The sequence below is a fragment of the Pseudonaja textilis genome, chromosome 2 (assembly GCF_049901715.1).
Source record: "Pseudonaja textilis isolate UNSWEBS1 chromosome 2, rPseTex1.2, whole genome shotgun sequence".
Classification (NCBI taxonomy): Eukaryota; Metazoa; Chordata; class Lepidosauria; order Squamata; family Elapidae; genus Pseudonaja; species Pseudonaja textilis.
Genome location: NC_141991.1, coordinates 246,409,871 through 246,427,437, shown reverse-complemented (window position 1 = coordinate 246,427,437; position 17,567 = coordinate 246,409,871).

Below are 17,567 nucleotides of genomic sequence, written 5' to 3'. Positions count from 1 at the left end.
CAGATCCATATAAGCCACCGCATACCCAGCCAGACACATTCTAAAATCTTAAATAAATGAGCTGAACACAAGTCACTGCCTCGCGTCTTTTGTGCGTATCGGCCGATACGACACAAACTTACAAGAAAGTTAGGTGGACACTTAACCCACAACTATTGAAAGAAAAAGGATACACTCAAAAAATTAAGGAAGACTTAGAGGTATTTTTTAAATTTAATAAAAAACAAGATACCTCGTTGCAAATTCTTTGGGACACAATGAAGGCGTACCTAAGGAGTATATCGATAGCCTAGACAGCCAACAGAAATAAAGTGGAAGAAACAAAACCTGTTAATAATAAAAAGACTAAAAGGTTTAGAAGATAGATTAATGGAAACCCCAGGGGACGAACAAATTAAAAATGACTTGATATTACTTAAACATGAATTGAATATATTAGACCAGGAAAATTTAAATACAAGGATATTTTCATAAAGCCACTAGAGAGTCAAATTTAATTTAAGGGAGTTTATTATTTTAGAAATAATAATAATAATAACAATAACAACAACAGGGAGATTGATGGTGCCAAGGCAGGAGGCATAAGTGGTGCAAAGGGCTGTTTGCACCCCTGTCTGGAAGGACAGAGTTTAAATGAGATGAAGGGTCCGGTTCTGTTGTCATTCCCCAGGGAAACGCGGCCCCTGACATTTGCTCCTCCTGATATGGCTTTCCTTTCCCCACCATCCAAAGGTGGGCTGACTCGTGGGGAGCCAATTGAAACTTGCAGATTTCACAAGGATCATGTGGTGGAGTGGGAGGAAGCCAAGGGCAGGATAGGTTGCATGTCAGAATCTCACAAATGTCTGGCGAAGCATGGTGTGCAGAGAGAACATGCAAATTCCTGCAATCTGCCGCAGTTTCCCTCGCTGATTCTTTCCGCCACTGACGTCTTCTCTGCCCTTTCTCTCTCTGTGTCCTATCCTATCCCTCTCTCCATTCCACACACTCCCCTCACATCAATCAATAAGCTGGAAACGTTTTGGAGATTTTCTAGTCCAATCCCTGGCCCAAGCAGGAGACTATGTACCATTTCAAACCATTTGGTGTTGGCTTGACATTTAAAATAAGAACTGGAAAATAAAAACGATTTGAATAGCACTTCAGTGTAACATTTTTATTCATGGCATTGAATTAAACATTCTGGTTCTAGAATATCAAACTGAGACATAACAAGGGTTAATTTTTTTACAGTTATACAAATCTTTTATAAATCTTAGCTAACCTTTATTGTCATTTTTTTTTACTGTGGCACGCATTAAAAATGAAATTCTGTTGCCTGCTCTCAAAAGTGTGCATATAACACATCTATACATACGGAATATACATACATATATTAATCACTGTCCATCTTAAATACATATCGGAAAGAAGAAACTTGAGAGTTCACAAGGTTGTATGGAACAAAGGAGAGATTCAACCTGGAAATAAGGAGGAATTTTCTGTCGGAGAACAATTAACAATGGAACAGAAGTTGCCTTCGGAAGTTGTGGGAGCTTCATCGCAGGAAGCTTTCAAGAAGAGACTGGATTGCCAACTGTCAGAAATGGTGTAGGGTCTTCTGCTTCACCAGGGGGATGGACTAGATCAGGGGTCTCCAACCTTGGCCACTTTAAGCCTGGTGGACTTCAACTTTCAGAAATCCCCAGCCAGCTTTGTTCCAGGTTAAGAACCACTGACCTAGACCTCCAAGGACTCATGGAATTTTTTAATCTGGGTTTCTCCTTTCTTCATTGAAACTTATTGCACTGATTAATGTTAGGCGCTCCTTTAAATCATGGCTTGTTTGATTCACTTTAAATAGCAGATCCCAGGTTTCTACTTCAATAATATTCAAGCCATGGTGTGTGGAATAAACTGCAATTGGGAGAGGTACAATCCAATGGTCCCATGCCTTTCTTGTTTATTTAAATGTGCACTTCAGAACTTATGCATTCCCGTTCTAAAGTAACAATCTATAAGGAAAAAAAGTAGAAACTAAAAGGAAGAGGAGGAATCAGAGTTAGCACTATTTTAGTGCTTATAGATACTTCTCGGCATATAACCATTTGTTCAGCAACTGTTTGAAGTTACAGTGGCATTGAAAAGTGACTTACAACTGGATCGCACACTTATGACTGTCACAGAATCCCCACAGTGACATAATCAGAAGCTGCCATGCATTTACAAAGGTTCCAGCATCCCCAGGTTCATGTGATCATCATGAAGGAATACATGTTAGATTTCTGGGAGTTGAAGTCCACCAGGCTTAAAGTGGCCAAGGTTGGAGACCCCTGGACTAGATGACAACTTTAAGACTTGCGGACTTCAACTCCCAGAATTCTCCAGCCAGCTATTCTGGGAGTTGAAGTCCACAAGTCTTAAAGTTGCCAAGTTTGGGGACTCCTGTTCTATGAAAACAATTATTATTATCTAATGGAACGCCATTTCCCCGCTTACAATAAGCCTCAGTTGATAAAATACAGCAGGCCAGTTGAGCAAAAAGTGATCTCTTTTAACCATAATTCCTCTTCGACTGAACTTTTATTTCTATGAAGATGGTCTGGGAAGAAACCTCCGTCCCCAGGATTTTTCCCTGGAGCAAATGAATTGCAGGGATGCTGGCAGCCTTCCTCAAGCCGGTGTCCTCCAGCGGAAGCTGAATTCTCCTCCAAAACTGAAGAGCACAATGGAACTTGGAATCCTGGGGTTCTACTCCTATGCCCTCAAATCTGGGGAGGGGCACCAGCTTGATATCTCAATGGGAATCAGATAACTCTGCTTTTTCCTCAGATTTCATGCCAGAAGTAACTTCCAGATGACTTCAGAGGGAGACGAGAGGCAGGTTGATGGTGGGCTGGGGGCTGCCACGAGGAACAAAGCAAATCACCCCCCCTCTACCAAGAGCAGCCAAAACAATGTCTTTTTCCACATAGTCTCCTTTTTCCAGCACATGTTGGCTGGGCTGGCGGCCAAAGGGTGACTCCTCCAAACAGCAGCTTTGACAGGTAGCGTCTTTTCTGTGAAAAGCTTGTGCGAAGGCTTGGCAAACTGCCCTGGAGAAGCCAGGCTTGAATGGCTGGGGCCTCCGGGGAGATGTGGCTTCTCTGGTCTTCTGCTGCTCCCTGTTTGGGTGATTTTTTTAAAAAGTTGATTGTATTTTTAAAAATCCTTCATTTATTACTTTACTAGCTCTATATTCGTGCTTTGCTACGAATCTATGTGATCGGGCTTAGTTTTTGGGGAGGAAAATAAGGGGGAAAAATTGTGGCTCTGCCTACCAGCATCCATCGGTATTCATCTGGCTAGCGTCCTGTCAGTGTGTGAGAGAGTTGAGGGCTGTTTGGAAACTGAAACAGTATTTTGAGTATGAGCAAGAAGGAGACAGCAAGGAGCCTGGGCATGGCTTAGCTCAACTGTTCTGTACTTAAAGGGGGTTGCTGCTCTGAAACTGAAACTCCTCTCCTCTGCTCTTGTGTTTTGCATTTGGAACAGATTTCTTTTCAGGTGGGGAGGTGGAGTAGAACTCCTTAGCATCAGAGCATGTTAATGATAATATACGTACAAAATACTAATGCTCTGATGGTCATTTCAAAAAATCCTTTCTTAGTGAGCACCTAGAAGCCAAGAGGAATATATGAGCCAAATTTCAAGTTTGTAGGCTTTACGATTCTGGAGATTTTGTGATGACGCGTGAGTGGTATTTCACTTTTTTATATATATAGATAAGTAAGTCAAGGTGGTGAACATACATTATATTGCTTTCTCCTCTTATTTTCCCTGCAACAACAATCCTGTGAGCTTGGTTAGGCTGAAAGAGAGAGGGCGGGAACTTACCCAAGTCACTCAGTTGGCTTTGATGTTGAAGGCAGGATTAGAACTCATAGTCCCCTGGATTGTATGCTAGCACCTTAACCAGGGGTGGGATTCTACCAGTTCCCACCTATTCGCTAGAACCGGTTGTTAACATTCTAAGCAGTTTGGAGAACCGGTTGTTAGAAGAAATTACTGGCCTAATCCTGTAAGGAAGGCAGGAAGAAAACATTCTGGTGTTGCTTACAGAAACTGCCTCTCCGTTAACCCTTATTACATTCTTGGCAGGACTAGACTTCCTGTCTCTGGAACTTCTCTGGAGTTTCTTTCCCCTCCTTTGCTGGTATTTTGCTTGTGTGGAGTGACCATTCAAAGTTACAATGGCACTGAAAAAAGTGACTTATGACCATTTTTCACACTTACGACTGTTGCAGCATCCCCAAAGTCACGAGAGGCCAGCGTGCCTCAATGTGAGTGATGTGTTATTGGCCACACCCAGCCAATAACATGACCACCAAGCCATGTCCACCCAGTCACATGACCACCTAAGCCATGCCTACCACCTAAGCCATGCCCACATAACCAGTTGTTAAAAAATTTGAATCCCACCCCCTTATCTTAACCAAATTGGCTCCTGATTTATCACCTAGACCAGTGGTTCTTAACCTTTTTGAAAGAATCACCCCCTTGAGCCATTGAGGAAGTTATCATCACCCCCCTCTCTCAACATAACCTCTAAATCACAACATAGGGAAATAATTCTTCTATTTATGCAAACACGTTTTTTGTTTTCTTTAAAATTGTCATCAGGACATATCGATGCAAATAATTTATTTCCAGTCTTTTCCCCATATCTCAACTGTGTGAAAAATTCTGATGCCACCCATCACTTTACTCCCAAACTTTGTGATACAAGTATTTCATTATTATCTTATGACCATCACAGAATCCCCACAGCAACATGATCAGAAGCTGCCATGTATTTACAAAGGTTCCAGCATCTCCAGGTTCATCATGAAGGAATACATGTTAGAATGTATTTTGTATTGCAACAACTACAGAATTATTCAGCCAGTAGATGGCAGTGTTTAGTTTGCATCTATGGTTATAATCTATGGTTCCCTTTAGTTCTGAAAAGAGTTTCCATTTGTAACCATCTTCTGCTACCAACTGTATGGCTATATAATAATCCCTGCTACCATTTCTAGATCATGGAGTGGAGTGATGTGGTGGCCTAGAGGGGTAGCTCTCACCTCACAATCAGGAGGCTGTGAGTTTGATCCTAGGAGGCAGATATATTTCTTTCTCTGAGCACAATGAGAATATATCTGCTGAACAAATCTCTGTATTGGTGTCAGGAAGGGCATCCGGCCAGTAAACATTCAGCTTCATTCAGTTGCCCAGACTCCAGCCCACGAGGGTTTATGGGGTTGTGAAACAAAAATGATGATGACCATTTCTACATAATAAAACAGAATTTTCTAACAATTTACAATGGTTGCAGCATTCCAGGGTCAAAGTCAGTGGGGGAACTGGAGTCGCTTAACAACTGCATGACTCACTTAACAATTGCAGTGACTCACTTAACAACCGTGGCAAGTATGTGTGTGTGTGTGTGTGTGCAAAAGAAAAAACAGACATCCTGCGATCTCCGGAACTTAAAATCACATTTAATTACATTTAATTTTATTGAACTTTCGTCAGCCTCTGCTGACATCGTCAGAGTTTTAAGCTACCATTACACAGATGTTTGCCTTTATATAACATTAACCAATTTAGCCCTACCACGCCGTGATAGGCCCTCTCAATTGCCTCCCACCCATAATTAATTCTGCTGCTTTTACCTCTGTCATGTTGGTCAAAGGAGGCTTATCTCTTGTTATTGTTTTCTCCTGTGCCCGACCCAGCCTGGAATGTTTATCTCTAGGAGGTGATGTTAACTTGCCAGCTATTGTAATTTGTTGTTTTGCTCATGACCTTGTAGTTGGCCCAGCTCATTCTTCTTTATTCCTGTCTGCTATAACTTGAGGCAGCCCTGCTGAGCTCCTCTGTATTTGGACAGGCCTGGCTATGCTTTCATAGGGTGAGTCCATATATATATATATATTTCTTAAGTTTTCGCAGGTATGGTATTCAGCTTTGTTCGGGTATTTTCCCACGTCATTATAGTTGTGCTTTTAAAGTTGTAGCAATGTTACAATACAGAAGCCTGATGATGGCAGATGAGATTCTGCCGAAACGTTGCTACAACTTTAAAAGCACAACTATAATGACGTAGGAAAATACCCGAACAAAGCTGAATACCATACATGTAAGTACCCGCGAAAATTTAAGAATATATATATATATATAAAACTAGGAAACATCACACAACAAAATGGGGACAGGGAAGGAAAACAAGATTTCTTTCTTTATTTTTATTTATTTGATTTGTCAATCGCTTACAAGATAATAGGTACAAGTATAAACATAGTTATGAATACATGAAATGGATACATAAAGGAAAAATAAAAAGAAACAATAGGACAGGGATGGTAGGCACATTGGTGCGCTTATGCATGCCCCCTACAGACCTCTTAGGAAAGGGGTGAGGTCAATAGTAGAAAGTCTAAGGTTAAAGTTTTTGGGGTTTGGGGAAGAAACAACAGAGTCAGGTAGCGTATTCCAGACATTGACCACTCTGTTGCTGAAGTCGTATTTCCTGCAATCAAGTTTGGTGCAGTTAACCTTGAGTTTGTATCCATTGTGTGCTCTTGTGTTGTTATGGTTGAAACTGAAGTATTAATTGATAGGTAAGTCATTGCAATGTATGATTTTATGTACTATGCTTAGATCGGACCAAAGGTGGCCTGGTTCTAGATTGTCTAGCTCTAGAATTTCAAGTCTGGTGGCACAAGGTATTCTGCAACGAGTAGAGGAGTAGAGTCCTACATTCTTAAATTACAAAGTTTATGCAACAAGCAGATGGGATGAAAGACTGAGCAAAGGCAGTGCCCAAAGGAGAGCTGCTTCTATAGAGCAGATGCCAGGTCTCTGTGGGAAGGGTGCCAAGACAGTGGTAGCAACCGTCTGCATCAAGCAAACACATAAAAAGGGGTAGGGTTTCAATTGCACAGTTTTGGCCACTATCTTGATCTTTTGTTATTTTCTCATGGAAAAGCTTTAACTTTGCACCTCTGTCTTCAAAGCTGCAGGAATGGTATGGTGCTATATATTGCATGGATAAATAATTATTTGGGAATTAGCAACCAAAGGTGACCGAGTAGAAGGAGCTAAGTGGAGGAGGACATAGATAGCAGGCAGATGGAGACGGATTCTTCTTTCAGCTTGGCTGGCTTTTTCAGCACGAAGGAACTTAGTTAGCAGAAAGCAGAGGAGCTCTCATCATCCAAGAAATAACAAGACATTATGTATTGCAGTGGTTTGAGTCAGTAGAGGCAGAAGTGCTGAGGGAATGTGAGGAATTTCACAGGTTTTAGGTACCTGGTGAGTCATCTCACACTGCTGGGATCAGCCTACACCACTTGCTCCAGCAGAAGCAGATCCCATTGACCAAGGCATATAAAACCTTTGCTAGACCAATACTCGAATACAGGTCATCTGTCTGGAATCTGCACCATATATCGGACATTAATACAATTGAGCGAGTCCAGAAGTATTTCACGAGAGGAGTCTTTAGTGGACAACCAGCTAAACATGAGCCAGCAGTGTGCAGCAGCAGCCAAAAAAGCTAATGCAATCCTAAGTTGTATTAAAGAGGGATACAATCAAGATCAAGGGAAGTACTAATACCACTCTATAAAGCCTTAGTAAGACCACACCTAGAGTACTGCATGCAGTTTTGTTCACCACATTATAAAAAAGATGTTGAGACTCTAGAAAAAGTACAGAGAGGAGCAACCAGGATGATTAGGGTACTGGAGGCTAGAACATTTGCAGGAACTGGGCATGGCTAGTCTAGGGAAAAGAAGGACCAGCGGAGGCAGGAGAGCAGTCTTCCAATATTTGAGGGGCTGCCACAGAGAGGAAGCGGTCAAGCTATTTTCCAAGGCACACAAAGGCCAGAGAAGGAAGAATGGATGGAAACTGAACAAGGAGAGATTCAACCTGGAAATCAGGAGAAACTGTCTGACAGGGAGAACAATCAACCCACGGAACAGAAGTTGCCCTCGGAAGTTGTGGGAGCGTCATCACTTGAGACCTTCAAGAAGAGATTGGACTGCCATCTCTCAGAAATGGTGTAGGGTCTCCCGCTTGGACGGGGGGGGAGGGTTTGGATTAGATGACCTACAAGATCCCTTCCAACTCTGATTATCTGTTACTCCTCTGCTCACAACAGAATACCCTACACCACCAGGCTTGAAATTTTGGGCTTGGACAACCTAGAACCGTGGCGGCATACCTATGGCACGCATGCTGGAAGTGAGCACTTACCCAGAAAAGGTGCATGTGCACGCGCTGGATGCCCGACAGCTGATTGTTGGATATCTGGTGCACATGCGCAGGGGCGCGGAAGCATGCAGGAGACTCTCCTGCATGCACAGAAGCGTGGGTTACGTGCAGGGGGTCACACATGCATGTGCAGAAGTGTGAAGCACGGGTTGCATGCAGGGGCGTGTGTGCATGTGCAGAAGCACGCAGCATGCGTCATGTGGGTTGCATGCACATGCACTGGAGGCATGAGAGAACGTGCATTGCCTTCTGAGTGATGGCACACAAGCATGAGCAGGCAAGCGTGCGCACAATTATCGGCAGGGGAGCCCCAAAAGGTTAGCCACCACTGATATATAAGATAGCAGGGAGGACAGGGTGCCACTTTCTTGGACAGCATGGCAAGGCTTTTGTGGCAAAAAGCAGAAACGGTAACATTCCTGTTTGAGGTATTAATGTCACCTTGGTTTAACAGCTCCATTCAGGGAGAAGGGTATCGGCGAAAGCTCAAAGGGCATTAATTCTGAAGTTGAGGCAAAATACTCAGGAGAACAGAGCTGGAAAGCAGGTTAATGGGGTGGGGAGGGAATAGAGATTTTGCAGTATCCTTCCCCTGCCACACCCACCAAGCCAAGCCACGACCACCAAGCTACGTCCACAGAACCGATAGTATATTTTTTTGAATCCTACCACTGTGGCAACCATTTGTTTGTGACTGTTCAAAGTTACAACAGCACTGAAAAAAAAGTGACTTGGAATTGTTTTTCACACTTATGACTGCTGTAGCTTTCCCATGGTCACATGATCAAAATTTGGATGCTTGACGGCTGGGTCATATTTATGACGGTTGCAGTGTCCAGGGGTCATGTGATCAACTTTGTAACCTTCTGGCAAGTAAAAGCAATGGAGAAACCAGATTAGCTTATGCATGTAAGTAATTTAAGAAATTCAGTGATTCACTTAACAACTGTGGCAAGAAAGGTCATAAAATGGGGCAATATTCACTTAAGAACTGTCTTGCTTAGCAACAGACATTTTGGGCTCAATTGTGATGGTAAGTCGGGGACTACCTATACACTATCATAGTCACCAACCACTTTTTAAAAATTATAGGTAGCCCTTACTTAAATCCACAATTGGGACTGGCAACTCCATCATTAAGCAATGAGGGTTCGATTGTTGAAAGTTGACTGTGAAATGTGCAACCGGCAATTATGTCACCATGCGGATGCTGTAAGGGTTGCATGCGCAAAGATCAGTTGTAAAGTTACTTTTTCAACATCACTGTAACTTTGAATGGTCACTAAACGAGGTAATCATTAAGCAAGGAGTAATTGTAAATCTTGTGGGCAGTACGTTACGTAGTAAGAAACTTTTAAGTGGACTAGTAGAACAACACTTAAAACATTGTGGCAAAAACTCTCTTTGCACACAGCAAGTAGACATAATGTCCCAGATCTGGTTTCTCAAGTTCAGCTGATTTCTTTTTTGAAATCTTTCATTTCCATTTTTTGATTAGGTTTCTCTACCTCTTTCAAGTATGTGAAATGAGCTGGCTAAGCTGCTTTCCCCAGCAAAAGCAATGCTGCTGTTGCAACTACACTTTCCAAAGATTGCAAGGCGGGGAGAGGTGAAAAAAGATTAAGACTTCTCTTACAGTATGCAAAAAAAAGAGAGAGTAAGCATCCAAATTACTACATTCAAAGTAGCTGAGTAAAGTTGTTCCAGAGATCTGGGTCAAAAAAAGGTCATTGTGACAAAACTTTATGGGAGAAATCGAGGCGGTAGGAGTTTTTCAATGGATACATTGGAAAGTGAGCAGATGAGTTTTGATGGAAAGTCCACCCTGTTGTAAAAGGCAAAAGGGACGTGGTGGCTCAGTGGCTAAGACATTTGTCGATCAGAAAGGTCGGCCGTTCGATGGTTCGAATCCCTAGCGCTGCGTAACGGAGTGAGCTCCCGTTACTTGTCCCAGCTTCTGCCAACCTAGCAGTTCGAAACAGGGGTGGGATGCTACCGGTTTTGCCTGGCTCTACAGAACCAGTAGCTCTGAAGAGCAGCAGACACCAAACCAGTTCTGTGTTTGCTGATGTTTGGTCCACCTGCCCGCCCGGGCTTTTACCTGTCCTTTATTTCCTGCTTTTTCAACCTCAGCTGCTTTGCACGGCACAGCTGAGGTTGAAAAAAACAGGAAAAAAGTGGCTGTTCAAATGCTGCACACCCGCCCGCAGCGCTTTTCAGCTGTCCGAGTGGCACAGTTTAAGGTTTTTACACAAAACGTAGTCATTGAACCAGTAGTAACACCAGTTGAATCCCACCCCTGGTTCGAAAGCATGTAAAAAATGCAAGTAGAAAAATAGGGACCACTTCGGTGGGAAGGTAACAGTGTTCCGTGCACCTTCAGCCTCTTATATACCATACTTAGATCAGACCGAAGACGGCGTAATTCAAGGTTTTCTAGGTCTAGAATTTCAAGTCTGGAGGCATAAGGTATTCTGCAAATGAGTAGAGGAGTGGAGAACTCTTCTTGTGAAATATTTCTGGACTTTCTCAACTGTGCTAATATCAGATATGTAATGTGGGTTCCAGACTGATGAGCTGTATTCGAGTATTGGTCTAGCAAATATTTTGTATGTTCTAGTTAGTAGTGGGATATTACCAGAGAAAAAACTATGTAGGATTAGGTTAACAACTCTTAATGCCTTTTTGGTTATGTAGTTACAGTGGGCTCTAGCACTTAGATCATTAGAGATGAGTACTCCAAGGTCCTTGACAGAGTTTGGATCATCAACAAGGTCTTGACTATTCAGCCTGTATTTTATTTTCTGATTTTTTTTTTGTCAATATGTAAGACAGAGCATTTATTTGTTGAGATTTGAAGTTGCCATTTGTTTAACCATTCTGATAAATAGTTGAGGCCTTTTTGAAGGGTAGCAGTATTGTCTGTGGTGTTGAGTAGCTTTACATCATCAGCGAAGAGAACGCAGTTGCTCTTAATGTGATCACAGAGGTCATTTATGTAGAGTATGAAGAGAGTTGGTCCTAGAACACTGCCTTGGGGGACATCACTGTTGACAGGTACAAAATTTGATAGGATGCTCCCAATATTGACCATTTGTTGTTTGTTTGACAGGAATGCTTCTATTTATGCAGGTGTCCAGAGATACCATAAGATTTTAGTTTTAGGAGTAGTTTGTCGTGTACCACTGAATCAAAGACTTTACAGAAGTCTATGTAGATTGCGTCTATTGCTTTGCCCTGATCGAGTTGTATAGTCCATATATTTTTGCAGTGTAAGAGTTGCAGATTACATGATAGATTTTTTTCCTGGGATCAAATTATTTATTAGAGAGTAGGTTGTTTGTCTCTAAGTGGAGGATAATGGATTGGTTAATAATTGATTCCATGACTTTACAGGTGACAGAGCATGAAGACATTGGTCTGTAATTTTCAACTAGGCTGTTCACTTGACTAGACATAACCAATTCCTGCAACCATTGTTCATATGCTTTAGCCTCTAGCCCCCATAATCATGTTATTGCTCTTCTCCGCACCCTTTCGAGAATCTCAATGCCTTTTTTATATTGTGGCGACCAAAACTAGTTGGAGATCCATGGCTCTCTGAGCAAATTATTGTGATGGGTTAGGAGGATGTTGGCAGGGTTGTAGAGAGAGATGGCACTCAATTTGGGCCTGTAAGATGACAGAAAACCTTTATTTTCCTAACCCTTCTCCACCTTAAACACGGCATTTCTCAGAGTTTTATAGAATATCAGATTCCATTTACAACCTTCTCATATCTACTTGTCCCTTAAGAAAAATAATCAAATGTTAAGGCTACATGATTCTAAAGAAATCCCCCTTCTTTGAGGTTGGAATGCTTTACATTCCTTGCCGATTATTTGATTCCACTGTTTTATCAGTTTCCAGAGTTTTGCGTTATTCATGTGCCGCTACAAGAGGTGTGAGGAGGCTGAAGATAAGGCTACACCTGTTGAACAAATGCCAAATTTCAAAGGACTCCTGTGTTACAAACATTAAAAAGCCTTCCTCGGTCATGATAACTGTATGTAAACACAGGGCAGGGGAATGAGAGTAAAAATCCCGTCTCTACATTTCATTGTAAGAGGCTTTGTGGTTTTCACATCTTGAGAGCAACTATGTCCAACAAAGAACTTGTACAGGATATCCTCAACATACAACAGTAATGGAGCTTGCCCATTACGGGCATATGTCATGATGGTCGTAAATCAAGACAGTCTTTGGACCGAAACAATTTTACAACCATTTTTGCAGCGGTTATTAAACTTAACTCTGCCGTTGTTAAATGAACATTGCGGTCATTGAGCAAACCCATTGGTAGTTATGTGCACAGTTTTGCTAAAAGCACTAGTAACTTCCAGTTTTCGGCAAAAAACCTGGAATTTGGGATTATACAACCTGAGGCTTCTCAGAAAACAACAACTGAATGAAAAACTGCTGGTGACCTTCTACCGCTGCACCATAGAGAGCATTTTAACACACTGCACCTCTGTATGGTTTGCCAATTGCACAGTGACAGATAGGACAGCGCTCCAGAGGGTTAATGTCATTGCCCAGAGGATCATGGGTTGCCCTCTCCCCTCTTTGGAAGAGCTTTATAGCTCCCTCTGCGTTAAGAAAGTTCAAAACATTCTCAAAGATCCATCTCATCCTGGGCACCATTTTTTTGAACTGTTACCATCTAGCAGACGGTACAGGACAATAAAAACAAGGATAAATAGGCTGAAAAACAGTTTCTATCCCAGGGCAGTAGCTCTTTTGAATTCTGCTGTATAGTGCAGTGTTGGTGGTTTTCAATTCAATGTGTGGAGTGTGAAGGTTGTGTGTTTGTTTATTTTCATGGTCATGATGTGCACTGAAGATGGTGTTTGATTTCATTGTACAAGGTGCAATGACAATAAACTAGACCAAACTAAAACCATACTAAAATGCAGCCTTGTAGATGCATGACATGGCAAACAGCCATAAATGCAACCGTGTTGCCAAATACATATGTGATTGTGTGCGTGTTTGCAAACACCAAAACTTTGGAACAAGGTCACAATTTTCTTTGTGCAAGTGGATTATCACTTGGAATGCCTACTAAGCCAGGAGGTTCCCAACCCCCACTCCCAGACCGGAGCATGCTGAACCTCTGGTCCATGGCCCAGCAGTGGGCAATGACATGCCAGACACTGGGCCGCACAAACAAGTAAAGCGCAATCCGTGGGATGCAGGCAGCGCACGAAACCACGCCGCCTCTGGTCCATGTAAAACCTCTCTCCACAGAACCGGTCCTTGGTGCCAAAAAGGTTGGAGGTCACTGCACTAAGTGATTGACCATAAATCAAGGATTATTTGTATTTGCATACTGACTCCCCTAAATGCCCTAAATGTGTTTTAAATCTTAGACAACATCTTTTGATATGGATATACTGGTGGCAGCCCCGAGGTTCACAGAAATGCTACTTTATTGTTGTAGGATCTAGTAACCGAATCTCGGAAACGTAACAGGCGGTGCACATAAATAGGCGGAGCTTCAACCGTAGAGGTGCAGACGCCATCTTGACTTTTTTTGACACTAGCCTACAGACAATTTTTCATGGCAGGGAAGGTAAAATAAAAAGCAGAACTGTTTTAAGGGTACTTAAATAAGGTATGGCCATAGTCAGGTGGAGTTGTGTGGCATTAAAATTGAATGAATGAAAAATAAAATAGAAATTAAAATTAAAATATTGTATGTCACACTTATGGGTACTCCCATTGTTTTGGCTGCACTCCATAAAATCTTTTTTACGGTCATAGACTAGTGTAGGGTTGCACTCCAATTCAGCTTCGTATTTGGATCTTATTCTCTGTATGTTCACCAGTTTAATTCAATATTCCCTTTTAATTTCTGTTTGCCACCTTGTATGCCGCAGCCCCCCGAAAATGTATAATTTAGGTAAATAGTGAAGGAAAGATCTCTTGTAAAACTAACCCTAAATAAGACAGAGAATGAGAGCGAGCTACAAAAAGTTCAATTATTTTACTTAGATCCTTTACAATCTTCTGATTAAAACCGACAAGATTTGGAGAGAAAATCCTCCGTTTTTCGAAAGAATACAGTGTCCACATCAGTCAGGAATGGAGCACCAGGGACTCTGAAATTCAGTCACCATGCGCCATCTTGTGGCCAATGCTCTAATCTATTTTAAATTAGATTGTTCTGTGAAACTTGCTGAAAAGGCGAATATATATTATATTAATTTTGATGGGTCCTGTTTGTGTATCTCTTTATTCCGTAATTTTTCATCACTGTTAAGAATTTTTCTTGGAAGAAAGATGAACCAAACAAACAAAGCAAGCAAGCAGATTTGGAAGTGAAGATAACTTAAGTATTGGTTTCATTTATTTCATTAATGTTGGCTTAGCAAGTATTTAGCTGCAGAACCAGCTGTTCCACTTGAATTGGCCCAGCCTCCCTGTGTGCAGTCAGGAAGATTTTAAGGACAAAGCTGTTCCAGAGAGAGAGAGAGCACCTTGTCATCTTATTGAAGATTATTTTATGCTTTTAAACTGTAAATGTTTTAAATTTTTTCCTAACATATAAGCTACCGATATTCAAATGCCGTAATGTGTCTCTTCCTATAAAGATCAGAATTGCGGAAGCCATATTATTTGTGGTGAGACTTTATGGAAACGAAAGTTGGACTTTTGAAGGAGCAGGATATGAAGAGTATCGACACATTTGAAATTTGGTGTTGGGGAAGACTCCTGAGAATATCATGGATGGCCAAGCAAACAAGGAAATGGATTACTTAACAAATCAGTCCAGAGTTCTCACCTGAGGTAAAAACGACCAGGTTCAAATTATCCTACTTCGGACAAATGTCTGTAGAGATTCTCAGTCACCCAGGTCATGGTTGTCCCAAAAGTGCTTTTTCAGGAGGCAACTGGACCTTCTGGTTTTTTTCTTTTGAAGACATTTTGCTTCTCATCCAAGAAGCTTCTTCAGTTCTGACAGGACAGTGGGGAATGGAAGGAATTATATTCCTGGTCATTTGCATCCTTTTAGAGCAAGGGTGTCAAACTTGCGGCGTCGCATTTTCATCAATGGCGGGGGGGAGGTGGCCAGCGCATGACACATCTGGCCTGCAGGCCATGAGTTTGACACCCCTGTTTTAGAGCACTTGGAGGTTTATCTGTGTCCTGAGTAGTCCTCCTGGTTCCTGTAGCCTGAAATTTTTGGGATGAACACCGTTTGAAGGCATGGGAGTAGGAATGGATTTTCAGGGGGAAAATGGCAGACTACAGGAACCAGGAGCACCACTCAGGTGACCCCGAGGACACAGATAAACCTCCAAGTGGCCTCAACAACCCTCTTAAAGGATGCAAATGACCAGCTGTCTGCAAGGAGTATAAATCCTTCCGTTCCCCACCATCCAGTCAGAGCTGAAGAAGCTTCTTGAATGGGAAGCGAAACATCTTCAAAAGAAAAAAAACACAAGAAAATCCAGTTGCCTTCTGAAAAAAGAACCTTTGGGACCTACTCTGGACACTTTACGCAAAGTTTTAGCTCTCCAGAAAAGGTTGTAATGAGGAGTCCTTGGTGCTCTTCCATCTTGTTTTTTTGTTGTTGCAGACATTTCATTACCAAACTAAGTAACATCATCAGTGCTAGGAAAAAGTGGGGATTGCTCTCAATGTGTATTCTAGCGACATGTCCTGTCAGTAGAAATGAGAGCAATTCCCCACTCCCTTCCAGCACTGATGTTACCTAGTTTGGGTAATGAAACATCTGCAAGAAAGTAAAAACAAACCAACCTAACATCAGAGCACACCAAGGGCCCCTCATTTCAACTCTGAGCTACAAATATTCTTCTTTAAAGGTTGTAATGCTGGGAAAGACGGAAGAGAAGAACCACCAGTGGTGAAGTGGATGGACTCAGTTGTGGTAGTGATGGGGACACAATAAAAGAACAGGTAGGGTCAGTTAATCGTCATACTCACTGTGCTTTAGGAGCTCAGATCACAATTCATATAGTGACCATTCAAATTACAATAGCACCAGTGGTGGGATTCAAATTGTTTACTACTGGTTCTGTGGGCGTGGCTTGGTGGGTGTGGCTTGGTTGGTGGGGATGGCAGGGGAAGGTTAGTGTAAAATTCCCATTCTCTTCCCACCCCACTAACCTGCTTTCCAGCTCCCTTCTCCTGTGCAGGGCAACCAAAGAAGACCCAACCAATCAGCTGGGACTTGGGAGGCAGAGAAGAGATGGGGGCGGGGCCAGTCAGAGGCGGGATTTGCCGGTTCTCTAAACTACCGTATTTATCGGCGTATAACACGCACAGGCGTATAACACGCATTCCCTTTAATATGCGGCGGGCGCAGCGTCATGATGCTGCGCCGCCGCTAGGCACTATTGGGAACGGGACATCGGCGTATAACACGCATACATCATTTGCCCCCTATTTTCAGGGGGGAAAAGTGCGTGTTATACGCCGATAAGTACGGTATTCAAAATTTCCGCTACCGGTTTTCCAGAACTGGTCAGAACTGGCTGAATACCTCTGAACAGCACTTTAAAAAAATGATGACCATTTTTCACACTCGTGACCGTTGCAGCATCTCCATGGACACGTGATCAGATGCTTGGCAACTGGTTCATATTTATGAAGGTTGCCATGTCCTGAGGATACGTGAACAGCTTTCGCCACCTTCTGACAAGCTAAGTCAATATTTACTTAACAATGGCAATGATTCACAGCGGAAAGCAAGTCATAGAATAGGGCAAAACTCACTTAAGATAATGTGTCAGTGACATACATTTTGGGCTCAGTTGTGGTCATAACTCTGTGTTATGTGCCTAAATGAAATGTTTATTATGTGCATAAGAGTACTGCTGCTACTGCCCCCACCTCTGAAGACTTTATCTCATTGCACATTCTTTGGATAAAGTAATATACTTTCATAACAACTTTTATACAAAGACTTGCATACAAACCACACCTGGAAATAAACTTGCTGGAAATCCTGTTGCTCTTAAAGCCTCTTGGGAGTTTGCATCAGTAAAGAAAAGTAGCTTGTTCCTGCTCCAAATTATTCTTTCTTTTATCTGCTGATCTCCCCACTCCATGCCTTCCACGCTGATTCCAAAAAAAGGGGTAAAACAATTACATAGAGCAGGGGTCTCCAACCTTGGGAACTTTAAGACTTGTGGACTTCAATTCCCAGAATTCTTTGGCCAGCTGGCTGAGGAACTCTGGGGGTTGAAATCCACAAGTCTTAAAGTTGCCAAGGT